This window comes from Protopterus annectens, chromosome 2.part1, assembly GCF_019279795.1.
Source record: "Protopterus annectens isolate FY-2018-M chromosome 2.part1, PAN1.0, whole genome shotgun sequence".
Lineage (NCBI taxonomy): Eukaryota > Metazoa > Chordata > Ceratodontiformes > Protopteridae > Protopterus > Protopterus annectens.
The window spans coordinates 1268189081-1268207097 of record NC_056729.1 but is presented as its reverse complement, the minus strand read 5'-3'; the positions used below and the strand labels follow the sequence as shown (position 1 = coordinate 1268207097).

The following is an 18017-nucleotide window of genomic DNA, read 5'->3' as shown; positions in this document are numbered from 1 at the left end:
CCCGATCTGATTCCAGGTGGTACTAGCCGAGTCTTTATAGATGTCAAGAAATTGGATTTTTATGCTTAGTTTTGCTGACACTATATGAACCAACCATATGTATTTTAGATAGCTTTTAATAGGAAGTATATACACTTCTTGAAAAACCCTTTTAAGGAAACGCTTTTCATTATGTTAGTGTGTTATGTGTGTTAAATAGGTACGTTTTAATATTCATAAATATCTGATCGGAGTTGAGGTAACAACCTCAGAATCTGCTTTTAGCATGCGAGAATTTGTAGTACATTTCCCTTTAAGGGTAGGCTGACGTCATACCCTTGAGCGAGGCAGTACAGCATGCTAGTAGTGCAGTGGATGCTGAAAGGAAGAAGCAGCTTCCTTTACAACGTTAGGAGTTTTTAATGTTTTTTAAGGGTAGGATGGTCAAGAATCAGTAAGTATAGGATTAATTCATTTATACTTACATACACACTGTTTAGTGTAGGTTAATTCGATTTAGGGGTTAACTTTTGTTACATGTGTATATCAAGTGCCTTCATACTGTTTGTTTGTTGCTTTTATGAGGACAATGCTGCAGTTTCATTTGTATGTTTTTACGGATAGTTTGTCGCATTTTTACTGATGATTTGTTGTATTCATTTCTCCTTTTGTATTGCTGCTGCTAAGATGAAATGATGTTTTTACAAGAAGTTCATATAGGATGTTTTTAGGGATTATCTTTCTGCAAGTACGAAGCAGATAACTCTGCATGAGTGCTATGTTGACAAAATTAATTGCCTTACATTTTGAATGTATGTGATGAGTTTTTAAACCAATGGGGTGAGGGTATATGTTATATATGTAACTGCTAGAATTTTTACTATTGTATAACAGTCTGAAGAAGCCGCATGGCGAAAGCGCTCACTGTGTATTAAAGGATTTATGCTCCACATTGCTAGAATTAGCGTGGTGATTTTGGAAGTCTGGTTAGTTGAAGTGACTCTGTGAAGGGTTTCCTTTCACTAAACAATTTTGTTGGTGGTTACCATTGAAGTGTTTTATTCAAGGCCGTTTGACACCAGCACTATTGGCTGTCAAGAAGAGAAGAAAGATGATTTTCTGAAAATAAGTGTATTGCAGTTGCCATACACCAACAACATAAATATGATGGTAAATAGTGTTAATGAAGTATGGAAAACAGTTTTTAGTAACCAAACAGAGATTACACAATATATAGGTAATGTTCCAATTATTGTATATAGCAGAGGAAAAAATCTTAAAGAATATTTTGAAAGTGAGGTTATTTATAAACACACATAAATGAAGAAATGTGGTTTCTGTCGAGGTTGTAGATTTATTAATGATGGACCTTATGTTAGCATTAAAGACCACAATCAAACTATTGGATGTCCAGGGTATGTTAACTGCAACACCAAACTAGTTGTTTTTATAGCAACATGTTTGTCATGTCCAGCCTTTTATATAGGTAAAACTATTAGAAAGATAAAGGACAGAATTGCAGAACATGACAGGGACATTAGAAATAAGAAGAATACTAGTTCACTATATATGCACAGTACAAAATGTACAAGTTTTAAAAGGTTTTTGTTTTTTGTGATTGATAGGATACCTCAAATTAACAATAATGAAGGTGATGTTAATACATTATTAGAGTTAAAAGAATGTTTGTGGCAGTTGAGACTAGATGCATGCAACAAGCCAAGTATTAACGAGCATATCTCAACTACCTCTTATTTGAAGCTTAAATCATATAAAATTTAAATTATTTGTTCATCATTAATTATTGAATGTATTTATTGTTATTTATATATTTACTAGAGTTTTTACATTACAATACTAATTTATTAAGAGACTAGTTATATAAGAACTATTATATACTTTTTAATGTCAATGTTTTTATTACAATATATATTATAGTTAGTTAATTATCTATTTTGATCGAATAATCAATTAAGCAATTAAACTACACTATTTTGATTGGGCAATTATTGGTATAAAAGTAGCTGCTGCATTTGTAACATTACTCTGATGAAACCCATGATGCTTATGGGTGAAAGCGCTCAGTGAACGTGGATGTTAAATTTTGTATTAAAGGTGTTCGTATCCAGTTGTATGGTTCACCTTGTTTATTTTATTTTACAAGTTTTTCCGTATGTTTATTTTATATTATACATGAAGCCAGTGCTTTGGATAGCTCTATTATTATGGACAATGATTTCCAGCATTACTATTTTGATTATAATAGACTGTTTACAAGTGTAGACTCCTATATTAGTAAGCTTAGAGAAACTAAACTAAAAAAGCTAAAAGAGATTGTTTAGCCTATGCTGCAGGTTCCGCCTATCAGAAACCTCTTGGATCTCAAACATCAAGTGTGACTGGACAGGACAGATGGGAGACCACCCACATGAAACTGGCGCTCAAGATCCACCCGCTCAGTGTGCAAACAACATGGAGGAGAATGCTGCCCAGCAAATACAGAGAAGCGAGCAGCTGGCATCTAATAGAGACAGGGGAATGGATTATACAGAACAAGCTGGCCCAGCGAGGGTAGGAAATTTTCAAAACAGGTCCTTCAATCACAGTCCTCAGAAAATAAAATAGCAGAGGAACAACCAGGGACTGAAAAAGAACAGGAAGGGCAGGTAAAAGCTGTCGACCATTCTGCAAGTAGTGACTGTAAAATCATTTTGAGTTCAACAAATTACTTTAACGTCTATAATTTTTCTGAATTAGACATTAGTATTGAACTTGTTGATTTATTGGCAAAGGGACAAACATTTGTGCCTGCATATAGAGCAGAGTTAGCCAATACTCTGTTGGACGTAAAGTTGTTTGTAAGGAAGTTAAATTTACAAGTGCTGTTGGGACAAAATGAACTTCCTATGCATACTTTTAGAAGTGCTAGCACATATGACCCTCTACTACATCTGACACTATTATAGTTTGAATAAGTTTGTGAGTTAGATATATGAAACTGCCCGTCATTTACAAAAAAGAATAATGGATTATCTCTAACATAACTAACAGTGAAAGACAAGCACTTGAGTTCCTAAAACAAGCAAATGTGAGAATCATGCAACCCGATAAAGGGGGAGGCCTTGTGATTTTGTATACTGTGGACTGTATCAGAAGAATGAATGTGATCTTAGATAGTAATACATATGTGGAAGTTTCAAGAAATTAACTGAACATAGCATATTCTAGAACTAAAATATTGTTTAATGTTTTATTTGTAGAAGCAAAAATCGATATACAGTTATTTAATTTTTTTAACCATGCCTCCTTCCAAGATTTCTATTTTGTTTGGCCAAGCTAAAATACATAAATGTGTTTTTGATCCATCGATGAGGCCACCTGTTTATGCAAGGAACAGCATTACATATGCTTGTGCTAAGGTTGTTGACCCAATTTTTACAAAAGTATGTAGTGATGGAAAAACATATTTCTAAAGACTAGTGGTCCTTTCTGAAAGTTATTAACAACTTGACATATGAGAACGATCTTAATTTTATGACAGTAGACATCAAAGGTTTGTACTGTTCTATCCCTCATTTAGAGGGGATTGAGTGGGTAAGTTGTTTACTATGGAATAGAGGGGTCCCAAGAACTGAGGTGAATCTTGTAGAAGAGTTATTGGACTTAATTTTGTCCAGTAACTACAATGCCGTTAACAACAGATTTTTCCTGCAAAAAAATTGGCGTGGCTATGGACTCCTCTTGTGTGGCCAGCTTCGCCAATCTAGTTATGGCTTATTGGGAGCAGGAATTTAGCCTTAAAATATCCGGAATAAAAGAAAAAATATGTCATTATACTCGATATTTGGATGACATTTTTATTCTATTCAAAGGTGATATATCTATAGCGGAAGAGTTAATGACTTACTTTAACTCTACTACCCAGTTTATGACATTTACTTACAATTTTGATGCCAACAGGATTGCCTATGTAGAGGCGTATTTGAGTAAAGACAGTATTAATAAATGCTTTATAGCTAAGAACTTCAGGAAAAAAACTTACTCTAACTCATTACTACATTTCAGTAGCTGTCACCCACTTCACCAGAAAAAGTCAGTAATTAAGGGTCAATTTGTAAGGGCAGCACACATGACATCTTTAGAGGTTGACTTTGATTATAAATGTAAAAATTGACATGTCATATTTACTAAAAGAGGATACCCCCAGAATTTAGTATCAGAAGTGATGTGGGAGGTACAACATAAAAGAATGACAGGTTTCTATCAACCCATTCTATCACAGAGGGAAATATTGGTTCCACCTAATAGTGATTTGACTGAATCTATGAATAATTCAGTAAGGTCATTCCATGGTATACACAATCTAGTCACGATGCATAGCATGAATGCCCAAGAAATGTATTCTATCCTGATTAAAAATTGGGATATAGTTCAAAATAACTGTATGGTGAGACAAAAACTACAAGAGCACTCTCATATTACCTTCAAGCGAGGTCCCAACCTGAAAAGTATCTTGGAGAGGAAAGCAAATCTCCTTACACATAGGATAGGAATGTCTAAATGCCTTTTGTGTAATTTTGTAAACATATAGATATAGGGCAGAATTTAACATCAGGGGGCAACATTATACGACAAAACACAAGCTAGATTGCCAATCTAAGCTAGTAGTGTATGCAGCTTTGTGCTGCATACACTACAGACTGAGAGAACGAGTCCTCAAACATCAATATGCTATTTGTAAATTAAAACTGGAGAATGCCTTAGCAAGGCATATAAAAGAACACCCACAACATAATTTTAAATGTTGAACAATAGATTGCATCATACCAGATGGAAGGGGTGGCACAGAAACATTGTTGCTAGAATGACTGGAACTGTTGTGGCAATTTCGTACTGATGCATATCATTACCCTGGTATGAACAAAATGGGTTCCATTTTCTGTATTTTAAAGTTGAGAAGCCTAAATAGATGAAGTTTCATTTGTGCTAATTTATAAATAATTTTATTATGAAGTATATTAAGTGTGAAAGTAAGTTTGTTATAAACTAGTATAAGTATGCGTATATAAATCATAACAATTTTTTACATTGCATGTAGAGAGTAAAAAAGTTTGTATAATGGGAGCTGAGGGGTTAAATGTCAGATGGAATTTTATGGGAGGATTGTAGTGAAAAGGTGTGTGCTTTATTGCTTTTAATTTGGTCATGTGACTAATTTAATCTGTATATAACTTGTAGTATTGAAAGTATCTGTTATCTGAAGAAGTCTTGCTAAAAGGTAAGACGAAAAGTGCTTCATATTAAAGTTTTTAGGAAGTACTCAGTCTGGTTCTTTGGCAAGTAATTTGATTCAGTTGTTTATTTCATCAGTTTGTCTTCTTGCTCTCGTTTTCTCCCACATTTCAAAGACAATGCAGCAAGTGGGTTGGATGTTCTAAACTGACCATAGATGTGATTGTGCATGTGCATATGTGATATGGAAAAATAGGCGTGGCATGGCTAGCTGTCCAGCGGTGTTAACCTTTGCTCTAGGTGATTGTCACTGTTGAAGTGACACCCCAACCCCATGTGTAAAAATGGATGGATTAGCAATTTCCTTTGGATCAGAGACTTTAGTATTATTGTGGACAAGCTTCCAACATTATTGGGTGTTCTTAACTTCTCAACATAGCTAAAAGAAAAGTTTGCAGAAATGTTAGTTTTTAGTTGCTATTTTAAGTTTGTATTCAGCTTTCAGTTTCCTAATGCTGCCCTTAAGCTCTTTTTTAATTTGCTTAAGTGTGCTGTTAGGGTATGTAGAATGAGACCTCTTATAATCATTAAGCAGTTTCTTTCTTGTATTATATAATTTATTTATATGGGCATTCCATCAGAGGGGTTAGTGTTTTAATTTCTCATTATCATTGGTGCAGATAAGGGCTGCCTTATCTTTTCAGATATTTAAGTGGGAATCAAAGTGAGAGGCATAGGTAGCAATATGATGCTTTAAAGGCCTTTTACAACAGAATTTATTTTAGTCATTAAGCAACTGATGAAGGTTTGCATTTTGAGAAGTTCCTAAGCACATAGGTATTTACAGGGGAAGCAGAAACCAGTTTTAAAGGAAAAACAGACAGTTGAACTTACCACCATTAACAGAGCACAGATTTCACATAAAACCTTTATTGCAACAACTCCAATAAAATAAGCAAGCAGGACAAGCGCTTTCGGCCATAGCCTTCTTCAGATCCTATTTACTGGGCCTAAAACTGAATGTTTAAAAACTTGGATAGACCAATCACTTCCTCATGCTGTAATTGTCTCTCAAAGGACCACTCCTTCAGTTTACATCACTTCCTCATAGTAGCTATGAAGCATTCCTCATAGCAGCTGTCACTCAAATGAACACTCCCTTATTTTGGGTCAATGGTGTTGTAGCTGCTACTACCTCCTCCCATTTAGACCATGTTCTTTCAGAATTGGTTTCAACTGTACCATTCCATTCAAGCCTGGATGTCAATCTGCACTTAAGTCTATTATCCATCTGAATTCTTCTACCTCTTGTCTATTCTGCAAGTCACCTCCTCTCGATGTTTCTTTTACAATAGAGATGACTATAAACTTGAATGAGTGGGTGATTTGTTAAGACTTCTTCCATTGAGTAGATTATCATTAATTACTAGGTTGGAATGCCAGTCAGATAGACTCTGCCTAAAAAGGCACCATGGGGTCAGCAAAGGCTTTAGCCAGTATGTGAATGTCTTAATAGGATTGGTGCAGACCATCCCTGACAAGGCAGGGAGGCTTGTCAGGCATCTCATCCTAAGTTGACACATACTGGATCCCCCTAGAATGACATCAACTAGATTGCCAGTTATTAAGGCCAATTACCTGTTGCTGGAATCTCAATATCATTCTGGGTGAAGGCAAAATACCACTCAAACCAGTGCCTTACATGTCTCAGAGACATGTATAACAAACAGTGATATACTTCTGTATTATGCCTAGCAACAGCCAGATTTTCACTGAATGTTCATGTTTTTGCTTCATATTTTTCATTTTTCCTCAGAAAATTTAGTTTTTCTGGCAATCCACTGAGGATTGAATTAATTAAATAATGAATACATTTCAGTTTCAGACTTCATACCCTTCAGAAAATGGATGCTGCCAATATTAGGTCATAATCATATTTGTCAAAATGGAGAGATCTAATTGCTCTTGCTACACTCCAGATCCTGGGTTTAGAAAGCCATCTAACCGCCACCCTCTTCTTGTCAATTCTGGTGAAGGTAGTCCCATATGCCTTACAACAGAGTGCCATCTATTTCTAAAACATTACCATAGGTTCATAGGTTCATAGGTAGGTACTAGGCTATCTGCCCGAAGGCATTTATAAGCCTAGCCGGAATGTGTTGACTTTCGCCGCCCCCTTAGATTAGTTCCTTGTGCCTCTGTCCAGCAGATCCATTGAAGTGATCCCTGGGGTAAACTTTCTGTTTCCCATCCACCCGTCAAGGTTTCTCTTGAAGAGGGTTAGTGAGGAGCTCTGCCTAATGTAGATTGGAATCTTGTTCCGGAGTATGGGAAGTCTCTGGGACAGGAATCGAACCCACCAGCACATCCTATTTATTGTTGTGGTGAGGTTTAGATCCCTGGAACGTGTGGCTCGAGGGGATATGGTTTTCTTTAGGTGGAGCATGTCCATCAATTCTGGGTTGAACATGATTTTGTATGTCAGGCAGATATCACCTCTGAGTAGGCATGGTTTGATGCAGACTCAGTGGGCCATAAGGGCTTGGAGTCTGCACCCTTTTGACTCTTACCAGTACACATTATCTGTGTGGGTGTGAAGGTTTTTATGTTGCTGTGTGAAGAAATGTCTGAGGTTTCTGAGTCTGTAGCTTGGGAGGCATAAGCATTGTAATTTTAACAACCTCAGTATAAATTGATTTAGTGGCAATGCTCTGTGCTTTATGAGTATATGTGTTGTGCTTACTAAATGTGTTTGGAGGTGAGAAGGTTGCCTCCAAGTTAAGTAAATACTTACATCTCTCACATACTGAATCACTGTGCGGTAACAATAAAGAGTTTTTGGTAAGCATGAGGGAATTACTACACTGTCTAAAAATATTTAGTACTATTAGTCTGGCTGTAAAAGGGAAAACAGATGACTGTGATTTACCACTGGCCAGTGAAAATGCATGAGTATAGAATATGTTAATAACTTACAACTGGTATAATACAGAACAGAATGACTGAATGATCTTCAAAACGGTGATAGACTACGATATTGCTACAGGCTATAAGAGTGTGCTGTGACTACTGTAGTAGTTGCAAGTCAAAAACCAAATGTAAAAGTGACAGACTGTGTAGGATCAATAAGGAATAGGTAACAGTGGCAAATGTAACCAAATAGCTTTACTCAATAGACTAATGTGTTTTTTACCTAGCCAGTAAAAACAATGAACAATGCAATGGGTAGTCAAACTCAATGGATGTAGATCAAAATGCAGCCAATGGCCCCCATGGAAACTGGCCAAATAAAATCAAGCACTTCAATCCTGCACTTGAATCCAAGCACAAGCAGCTGTCATGTGGAAACTCCTCCTCTCACCAAAGGCTCGAACACTGCATACATGGTCCTAGGAAGCTGATGAAAGCTTTTTATTGCAAAGAATTAGAAGTAACCCATATGGAAAAGAGCTTTTAAGTGATGAAGGCTTTGGCGTCGGTACTCAGCAGTTTGATAATGCTTATTTCTTAACAGATGCTGTCCTCTTTCTTTATGTCCCATATGCAGATTCCCCAAGTATGCTCTGTTCCCTTTTGAAATATGTCTCCTCAAATCTTCTGTGATTACTTCTTGATGTCTTGTGCCCGCCCACAGTACTAAACTATGTAGCTATTTCCTTTCTCCTCCTCCTGACACCACCAGCATCTATTATCATCCTTTCTACCTTCCTTTACCAGTCTCATGGGGTTAGATAACATCTGTGCAGTAGCATCAGGCTTAGATCTCCTGCTCTGTGAACTTTCTGCATGTGCCTCACTGGCACAATTTTTCTCTGACAGTATCTTGCAACTCCTTTCCATTCCTCATTCTGTCCACAGTTCTTTCTCATTTTCTCTCTTCTCTGACCTTGTCACTTCTTTCCCTTAATGCTTCAACTTAGTCCTCACTACCCTCTTCAGTTTCTCCCAGGGTATCATCCTCGCTTCCTTTTGCCCTCCTTTCCCGCCTTTTCCTTTCACCTTTTTCTTTCTCTGTATTCTTTTTCTAGGTGTCCCTGAGTACCAAATTGTTCCACTGCTGGGTCCCTGGTATTCTGCATTTCTGTATTAACTCCTGCATTGTTTTAAATCTTTCTCCGCTATCATTTTCTCTGAATAAAAAAATCTTCTTCTTGAGCTATTACAGTTCTCCTCAGGATTTCTTCATTTTCTTCCCTCTGTGTTCCCCTACTGTCCCCATAGTTGTTTGAGGTTCCTTTTACCTCATATCATGTATTCCAGTTATTTTAGTGCTCCTTCATTCATCTCCTTTAGAGAGCTTCTCCATGTCTCCCTTTCCTGCACTCTCTTTGGCTATAACCTCCTTCTCATCACTTTCTATCCAGCGAATGATGTTACATGTCAGTGCATATGTTGGAATATGCAGAAGGCCCCAGCCCACCCTTTCCCTATTCATTCGCATTTTTGCCCTGCTTTTCCACTATCTTCAATGACCCAGTCTTATAAGTCTTTTTTTTTTTAATTTTATGTAGCCTTTTTTTATATTGTGGGGTAGGTAGTATTATAATCCTTGCTGAATTAAGTCTCCCAAGCAATGTATAAGTCTTCTACCCCCAACCATGAGAATATCCCTTTTTTTAATGTCTTCTGGGTTTTGCAATATTGTCTCTCTCATTATGCTCCAGGGATCTAAACCTTGTCATTACAATGAACAAAACATGCTGGAAGGATAGGTTCCTGACCCAGAAACTCTCCAGATTCTGGAATAGACTGCCCATACATGTCAAGAAGAGTGTCTCTTTGGCCCTCTTCAAAAGGAACCTTGATGATTGGATGGGAGATAGGAAATTCACCCTGGGGATCACGTCAGTTGCCCTGCTAGATAGGGGTCCAGAGAAGTAAATACTGTGGGAAGAAATAGCCAGGGAATTGTTATGGCTATGCTTGTATAGGCCCTAGGGCTGATAGCCTAGTACCAACCTATAAACCTATATTCCCAACATAGAGCCCTTGGGAAACTCTGGCTCTTTTATCTAATCTATTCTTCCTTTCCCCTTCTCTTTTCCTTATCTTACTACTACTATGTTTATATTGTTGTACTGGAGTCTTTCCACTACCTTGAGCATCTTGAGTGTGTCTCTTAAGTTCTCATTACTGCAGCCACATCCTTAGATATTAATATGCTGTCATCTGCATATAGCACAAACTGATATTTTATCCCCTTCTTTTCTTCGAGTATTACTCAATTGTGTCTGACTTTCACTGCTAGCTCCTCAGTCACAAGCATTAATAGGCCTGGAGGTGAATGGGCACTGCTGTCTGGTCACCTTGTCTATCCCTGTCTCCTCAGATACTCCACCTTTAATGAGCATTTCAGTGCCTTGGTCTTGGTATATGGCCTGTAGGCAATGTATGAACCTTTCTCCCACCTCCTTTTGCTGCAGTGCCGACTATAGGAATTCCCACCTCACCATATCAAAGGCATTCTGCAGGTCAAAGAGCATAGTCCCACCTTTTCTTTCCTGTTTCATTTACTCCCTGTGCATAATGTTCAGTGCATCCCACCAGCTTTTCTCTGTCATCCTTCCCTTCATGAAGCCATTTTATCCTGCTTGTATTGTTTTTGGCAATACTTCATCCAAGCTTCTAGTAAATACCTTTGCCATATTTTTGATATATACATTAATCAAAGAGATTAATCAAAGAGATATGCCTATAATTTTCAGCTTCTTCCCTTTCTCCTCCTCCTTCTGGTATTATGGTTATCCTGGTCCTCTTCATACTTTTGCATATTTTGCTTGTGTCATGCATTCCTTTGCATTTCACTCTAACACCTTCCACATTTTCTTCCATCCCCTTTTGTAGAACTTTTGGAGAACCAATCTGACTCTTTAGCTTTCTCTTTTTTCAATTTGAACACGACTTTCCTTTATTCATCCCTCATCACCTCTGCATTTAGTTTGTCTCCTTGTTCATTCTCCAGTACACATCCCTGTAAATTGTTTCCCCAGTTCCATTCTGAGATTCCCTTCCTATTGTTTATAAATCTCCCTGCAATATCAATTGCATCTTTCCCATGATTAGCACATGGTTTTCATAGGATCATTGGAAGTTACTAGGCTATTGGCCCTGAGGCCCTTTCAAGCCTAGACAAAAATTTAGCCCATGTTCCAACAAGTCAGTACCCTATGTCACTGTCAAACAGGACATAGGTGGAATCCCAGGGGTGTTTTCTGTTCCCCATCCAGATATGCAGGTTGACTTAAAAAAGTTTAATGAGGTACTCTGCTTTCGTGGTGAGGGAGTCTATTTTCTAAATATTCTCCATCTCCTTCCCTTATCCTCTGTACCGCTCCCCTATGTCTTTATCTCTCTCTTCCTTTTCTTATATTTATTGGCTAGTTATTTCCCTCTATCCTACCCCAATCTTCACTGTGAATTTCACACTTTGTAATAATTTGACTGTAATTCTGTTGTTATTGCTTTTTTCCTGATCTGTAGTACTTCATTTCTTTCAGCTTCCTTCGGTATTACAGCTAGTGCTCTCAATCTCTCTCTCTTCAGCACCTCAATCACCCTTTCTTCTTTTTTTCTGTTTTCCTCATTTCATCTGCACTCTTCAGTTTTCTCCAGACAGTTTCCTTGATCACATCACACTAGTGTAGTAACTCCTTTATCAGTCCTTGAGGTGTTTCTTTGTGCTCTCTCTCTCTCCTTCCATTTATAACTAGCCCACCTTCACACCCGGTTTTCGTTTCCTGCACACTTTTCTTAAGTCTCACTGCTGCATGATCTGATATGTGTCTCTCTTGTATTTGGGTCACTTCCATTATGTCCATTAGGTTTTCCTTCCTTATGAACCATCTAGCCAACTTGCCCTTATCAAAATGTTTCTTGTTGAAGTGAATTCCCTCTCATTTGGATGCCTTTATCACTGTAGGTGCAGCAACCCTTCCTCTTTCATTCCTTGGGCTAGTTCTTATATCCTGTTTTTATTCACTCCTTCCATGCAGCATGTCTTTTTCTGGTTTTATGTGGACATTGGAGCCTCCCCCCAATTATTTTTATTCCATCTCTTCTGGTCTGTGCCCAGTTTTCAAAACACTTCACATAGAATTCATCTTTATTCCTGGTTGGTGCATATATGTTTCCTACTGTCCAGTGTGTACCTTCTTCTCTTCCTTGCCAGACGTTCCATTTACCTATCCCAATTTTCATCACTTACACTGTGTTGTCTGAAGCCCTCTTTAAAATACAGTTGCTACTTTTTTGTCCTCCTGTGTTGCTGTCATTTCTCCCTTTGTGTAGTCATAGCACAGTATCTTCTCTCCACCTCTGATTTTCAGTCTTGTTTCATTTCTTGTAATAGAACAATGCCTTACTTCATACTTTTTAACTTTTTCTGTGTTCTCCTTCTTCTGATAGGATAAGACAAACCTCCAGTGTTCTACATAATTAACTATGTTTTCCTTGTTGTTTTTACCCACCTGTCCCTGCTTTCCTAGTTGGTGCCATCTGGTCTAGTCCTTTCTCTGGGGCTATCCTTTAAGCTGGACATTGTGTTCTTTGGCATCTGCCTATGCTTGAACCCCACCACTCTTATGCAAGGCTATGCCATTGACACATGATTTTAAATACATTCTTTTACTCTCTTCTAGTTTCCCTGAAACTAATATTTTGCATGCTAACCCACTATTGATGTTGCACTCTTTTTACATTACAGCATTTCGATTTATTTGTCTCACTTCCCCACTGTTGCTCAGCAGTCTGGTGTGCCAGCCTCAGTTATGTTATATTTCAGCATTTTCTGTACTTTTACAGCTGTTTTCTATGCTAGTTATACAACATTGTTCCTTTATTGCATATTTGCCTCTGGGTTCTTATTTTTTTGTTTCACCCATACATTCCTTTTCAAGTTGCTGATTTGTTGCATCAGCCATTATTACTTATTTCTGTCTAACACTTAAGCCATTAATCTTATGTTTACTTCCATTTATTGTGCTTCGTAAAGTAGTTATGAAAAAATACTACTTAACTTTCAAGTTTGCCATTTTGCCCCAGTCCCCCTTGACTGCATTACCCATCGTGTCCTCGGATTCGGTTCATTTCATTCCATTGTTTGTAAAACAATGATGTCCATCCATTGGAGAATAAAATAAATAATTTGTGAAACTAAATACACTTGTTATTCCTCCTGAAGGAAGTTTTGCAGCAAGGCTCGCCATGGAGATTATTTCTTTGTGCTATCCAGTTTTAGCAATTCTAGTTTATACTCTGAGGTGCATGTTGGATAACAGATACAGGTCTAATAGAAATGGATTCTTATGAGTTTGATTGTTTGTAAAGTTTTCATGTTGTGTTCCCTAGGGTGTGTTTTTCAAGGTAGGGATCTGTTTACTTTAATGTAACCTTCCTGAATAGTCCACAGTCACCTGGCTTTTGATGTCCAAGCCTTAGATTTTATTGTTTTTTTCTTTCTTTCTGTCTCCACTTTCAGCCTTTCTGTAGTCCTGTCTTCCATCTGTTCATCTCTGCCATCCATAATAAATAAATGTTTCTATCAAGCTTGTTTAGATATTTGTTGCTTCAGCAATTCACGTTTGAGTCATATGGAGCATCCAACAAACCAACCTACCATCTGCTTACAGCTTTTGTTTTTTTTGTCTGTCTCTTCTGCTGCTTCCTTCTCTGCTTTTGTGCCTAAATCTCCATTGGGAAAGGCTTTTTGTTCTTCTGTCTCTTTGGTATATCTATTCCATCTGATTCTCTTTCCCTGTTTGTCTCTTTTCTCATCTCATAGTGGTTGTGGTTGTGATTTACTTCCTGCTCATCTCATTTACTGGCATGTAACCCATCTGTGTTTCCTGTTCTTGCCTTCTTCTCTCTGGGATTCTAGTATGTGAAATTACATGTCCTTCCAGTGTCCCTGAGTCAGCTCTGCTATGATTAAAATTGCCATCCCAATGCATGCCTGTAAATGATTCAGATCTCAATTTCTTGAGCTACTAGGCTGTCTTTCATAACTTTTTTATATTTTTGAGCATCCTACATATTGTGCAGCCTAAACCATCCCCTACCTACTGTACTTTCAGAATTGCAGGTATTTCAACCATCCAGCTGTTTCCATTCAATCTTAACTCATTTAATACCTCTGGCATAGCCTTCCTTCTCTTATAGACATCTTCCAAGTAATCTTTGGCAGGATGTATGAGCATTGCTGCAAATGGGAAACTCTAACCCTGAGATTCAATAAACTCCATGAAGGTTCTGCACAGAGCCTACATGGAGTGTATTTATGTATGCGATACTGCGCATCACTTGGCATCAAGCAATCTCACACCATGAATATTAAATATGTGAGCCGCACATAGGGAGGGTTTTTCAGCTTGCCCCATCGTTTCTGGCCATGAAACCTATATAGTGAATGTGGACCATTTGAGGGCAAAGGGCAAATATGCATTTTCTGAAAGATATGAAGTTGTTGTGTCTTTCAGCTTTTCCCAGTTAGGGGTCGCCACAGTGGAACTCTGGTCCGCTAATGATTGGCAGTAGATTTTTACGTACCAAGTTGCCGGCCCTGACGCACAACCTTCAATGAAGGTACACCCATTCACGCATGTCTCCACACAGAAGATGCTCTAGCTGATAATCAAACAGGTCAACGTCTTACCGTGAAGTGACAACGCTACCGCAGCACCACCACCGCAGTCTGAAAGATATGAAGTACAGAACAGAAATGTACATGCCATCATACATTGACTGCTGTGTTCAGTGATTTCACAATAAACCACCCATTTACAAGGAACAGACCAAATAAATGATGCAAATATCTGGACATTCTGCAAAACTGTGGACAGTCTACCTTTTGTATTTTAATTAATTTGTTTTATCATTTTTTTAAATTTTATTTATTTATTTATTTATTGCCAGTGTATGCGTGATACACAGCTTGGCATAAACATGTTTAGCTATGCTCAGTTGGTTTGCACGAAGGGCATCAGCACACAAACTGCAGAAATGGGCCACCCAGGGTGTAGACAGGTCCCCAGCAGCCACACATATGAACCTGATGCATTCAATTAATAATACTGTGCATCTCACAACCACATTAAACAGAGTTGAATTACAGTTAACAGCAAGAGCCTTACAATAACTACTAAGACAGAAGCCATCTATCTCACTAATCTCAAGGCTGCAGGTGTTAAGTGTAGGGGTGGAGTGCAGATGGTAGGAGGTTCTGGTATAGGGTGTGCACGTTTTGTTTTATTGTTGTGAGATTGCAGATTATAGCAATAGTACAAGATACATTGTTTTTCAATCTTCTTTTTTGTAATAGCTGCAGGTGTAGGAGAACCATATATATGATAAATATGACTAGCTCATTTATACAAGTGGCACCTAATCAGCTACAAATCAAATTGTTCCCCACTGCTGCACATCTCTTACTATCGAACAAATATGGTGCCCTGCAGTGTGCACCCTCGCCTACCATGTTTGCGTGATGGTTAGTGATATGCAATGTTTTCAAATGTTGCAAATCCAAAATGAGATGTGGAATAGGTGGTAAACAGCACCATACTGCAATTGGCAGGAAATGCTCACTAGACATTGAACTTTAACTATGGCATGCATGTCTGGAGTTGGTGGAGAGGGTGTGCACTTTCAGGCACAATGTTGAGGTGTCCAGGAGTATAAGATTTTTGTTGGACTCCTAGTTAAAAAGCATGGGCCTAGTCTGCTGCAGTAGGACTTTTCTGGCTTAGAATATAGATTGGAAGCCTGGAATACTGTTCCCGTGGCCTTAACAAGTGTGACAGGTATCCCCTGCACAGGTAAGCAATGCAGACATAATTTTTGATCACTTCTGAAGGAGGAAGCAGGATACCCTCATGCTTTGGATAGGGGAATGTCAGGCAGGGAACACCCCACAGATGAATAAGTATCAATTTCAGTGAATAATTGTAAGAGTTAAAAGCTGAATATATTCAAAACTGGTATTCATAATGGTGTTCTGTTCTGTTTTCTCCACAACTGTTGAGGACAGTCTCTAATGTTCGATCACATGCCACACATCTGGTAAGGATGTGAGAAGCATGTGGTATGTATGCATCAGAACAGTACTGTCTAAATAGTATTTTAATAATAATAATTTGTATAGTAATTTTGTAGCATTTAAAGTTAGGGACTGCTTATTTGGTATTTAATACAGAGTTTTATTTAATTGAGCATGCATAGTCCAACAGTAAAAGAAACTATGCATGCCGTAGGCTGCAGTACAAAGCAATGGTGCCATATTCTCAAATAACAGTAGACATGTATCTCTAAACTGCAAAAGGAAAAGTATGCATGCAGTAATCTGTAGGACAAAAAAAACAGTACACTATTTTAAAGTAGTCATCGGTTGTAGGTTCAAAAACTACACTTCCCAAATAAACAATACTGTTATGTTTTCATCGTTATTGGAATGCAACTTCATACCTCTTTACCAGTGGCACAAATGATGTTCTGCAATCTGTAATCAGTATAATTGGAACATGCACATCTGCAACATATGCACACATCAAGGATCGGTGGAACAATCTGTGCTATAGTGTGCTTCTGTTATAAACTGAGTAGTCTTAAAAGTAAGGAAGAAACTTATTAGAGATGTTTGTAATGTTAAAAGTAAAGGTAACAGAATATAGTAAAATAATTGTCTACCTTTAGTTTCACTAATCTGTACCTTACCATAGAAGATGTATGCTTCTTGTATCCTCATGTGAAAGTTTCTAACTAGATACACTCATGTATTACTAATTTACTAATATATATTTTGACATACTACAGTTCTGTTTATCTCATTAAAATCTTTATCTTCAAAGTTGCTTCTTCCATACATGTTGATGTAAAATTTTCTGCTTCGTTCTTTCATGCTTATGTAGTTCTATTCGGTACTGTACTTATGCATTTCTAATTATATGTATATTTATACTTGTATTTAACATTTGTACTTTTTCTGGAGCTTATCTCCCAAGGCTTCCACTGAAAAAGGACTTATGTTCAGTTGGACTTTCCCGGTAAACAAATAAATAAATGATTTGTATGTTACATATGAAGTTACTAGTGTTCTCCCATTTTTTCTCTCACCCGGCCATTTTCTCTCTTTCTGTCTGTCTCTCTCTCTCTCTCTTTCAGTGTTTATTGTTTTCTTTTTTTTGTGTTTACTTTTTTATTTTGTGTTTTTCATACAGCACAGCAGGGTAGGACTGTCCCACAGGATCCATCTCCCGAAAGTCCACCGGTTACAGCATCGCTGCCCAGTACATTTGGTGCAGTAACTGATAGCAACCCCTCTGCCACCCCTGTAACACCTGGGCCCTCAGGTACTTCTGCCTTAAAGGACAGGCCTGTTGCTCCCTTAGAGGCACAGTGGCAGAGGGAGTGGGTTTATCACCTGTGCCAAACTGCCAGGTATGGTGCATAGGATTGTGCACTGCACTGTTGGTGTGCACCTACACTGGATGAAGCACCTGCTCTCCATCCTAGTGCGGAGCACCCATAGGAGAATTAGGCATTGGGAACTGCAGCCAATGGCACAGTGAGGTGACAGCCCACTGTCATCACATGCATGTGATGGAGATTTCCCATCCCTCTCCCCATCCATGGTGTACACCCACCTCATGTGTCCTTCTCCATCCCTATCTCCTGTCTTGTCTGTCTTGTCTGTCTGCAATTGCTTCCTCACCTGCCCAATTTACCTCAACCAGACATTCCTACAGCCCTTCCTCAACATTCCTCTCTCTTGCAAAAAAAAAAAAAAAATGGGCAGCCTCTCTCTGGGGGCAACC

General features: G+C 38.1%; 1 pseudogene; it reads left to right on the top strand.

The window, feature by feature from the left end:
- LOC122794962 overlaps nt 1-18017 on the top strand; it is a 100329-nt pseudogene that overhangs the window by 55895 nt on the left and 26417 nt on the right.